We start from the raw sequence: 2,041 nt of genomic DNA on the forward strand, positions 1-2,041 counted from the left end.
GGGTTGTGAAGCTGTGTTTTTACTACCCTCTTGCTTCCCCCCCTTTCTTTTGTCTTGTTTGGTTTGTTTTTTTATTATTATTTTTAGAGACATCTTGCTATGTAGCTCTGGTCAGCCTGACCCTCACTGTATAGTCCAAGCTGGCCTCAAACTCAAGAAAATTTTCTCACTGTGACCTTTTGATTCTTCTTTTCTTTCCTTCCTTTTTTTTCTTCTTCTTTTCAGTGCTAGAGATTGAACTCAGGGCTTTGAGCATGCCAGACAGTACCTGTACCCTTGAGTTATACTCTCAACTCCTTATTTTCATTAACACACATACCCAGGTTAAAAAAGAAAAAATAAACAAGAACTAAATAAATTTAAAAGCAATTATTTGGACTGGGTTTTTGTAGCTCAGTGGTGGAATGCTTACATACCTTATGTGAGTCCCTAGATTTGATCCACAAGACTAAAATAAATAAATAAATAAGTAAATAAATAAAATAAGTAAAACAGTAAAAGCATGTAGCAATTACAGAAATATAGTAACATGCTTAGTCTCAGTGGTGGGTTAGTAGTCTTTTAAAAAAGTTTTTATTGCTTAAATTAGTTATGCATATTAATGAGATTAATGATGACATTGCCATACATATGTATAATTATTTCCATCATACTCAGTCTCTATTACCCTACGCTCCTCTCCAGTTCCTGCTGATTCCCTCTGCTTCCCAACTAGTGTCCCTCCTACTTTATGTCTCTTCTTTTTTTGTTGTTGTTTTGCTTTGTTGGTTTGTTTTTTGTTTGTGTGTGTTTGGTGACCCACTGGATTTCTTACATGAGCATGAGTAAGGAATGATTTACAGGACTATGGCTACCTTTACAAAAGGCTATACTACTGAAAATAAATGTCTCCCCCCCACCCAGAAACCACCAACTGTCTATATAGATTCATAGAGAAGGGTTGGACATCAAGGCCCCACCCACCTCCTTTAACTGCCTACCTGGCCCTTTAAATGGTAAGAATGTAGCTAACTCCCCCCCACCCCCCACATCTTAGTGAGGCTGCAGTGGTCCACACTACTCTCTGAGTTTCACCATGCCACCCAAAGACGACAAGAAGAAGAACGATGCCGGAAAGTCGGCCAAAATGAAAAAAAAGACCCAGTAAATAAATCTGGTGGCAAAGCCAAAAAGAAAACGACGTGGTCCAAAGGCAAAGTTTGGGGCAAATTGAACAATCTTGTCCTGTTTGACAAAGCTATATACAACAAACTCTGTGAGGGAGTTCCCAACTATAAGCCTATTTCTGTAGTCTCCAAGAGACTAAAGACTTGTGGTTCCTTGGCCAGGGCAGCCCTTTAGGAGCTGTTTAGTGAAGGACTTACCAAGCTGGTTCCAAAGCAGAGAGCCCAAGTCATTTACCCCAGAAACACAAAGGGTGGAGGCGGCCCGGCTGCTCGCGAAGATGCATGAACAGGGTCAATCAGCTGTATATTTGCGAAAGTAAAACTTTACTGAATCAAAAAAAAAAAGAATTTAGCTAACTGTTCTAGAAATCATAGAAATATAGTAATATGCTTAATCTCAGAGGTGGTCTCATGATCTTTAAACAAAGTTGTGTTTGCATATGTTAATTAATAGGTTTCGTGATGATACATGCAGATATATATTCATTCTCCACTTCTCTCTCCCACTCCAGCTAATAAATGTTCTATATGCTTTATATCTCATTTAATTTTCAAATTAAATAGTTGTGATTCATGATTCTTTTCCTCTTCCATTTATAGGTGTTACTGGAGATAATTGAGAACATTGAACATACTGTTAATCAAGTAACCTACAACTGACCCGTGTTCCCAGCATACCATGTTATGAGGGTAAGCCTTAAAATGTTAAATAATTTAGCTATCACCCATGGTAGTTGATAAACATAGCAGCAGATAACATATTCTATTGTTGTCATTTTGTTCTTTTGAGACAGGATTTCTCTGTGTAGTCCTGGCTGTCCTGGAACTAGAATTGTAGACTAGGCTGGTCTTGAACTCAGAGTTCCCTTGCCCCT

General features: G+C 38.3%; 1 pseudogene; it reads left to right on the forward strand.

The window, feature by feature from the left end:
• The first annotated feature begins 1,075 nt into the window (after positions 1-1,075).
• On the forward strand, positions 1,076-1,452 carry Gm15149 (annotated as a pseudogene).
• The last annotated feature ends 589 nt before the right edge of the window (positions 1,453-2,041 follow it).

Source organism: Mus musculus, chromosome X (assembly GCF_000001635.26).
Source record: "Mus musculus strain C57BL/6J chromosome X, GRCm38.p6 C57BL/6J".
Classification (NCBI taxonomy): domain Eukaryota; kingdom Metazoa; phylum Chordata; class Mammalia; order Rodentia; family Muridae; genus Mus; species Mus musculus.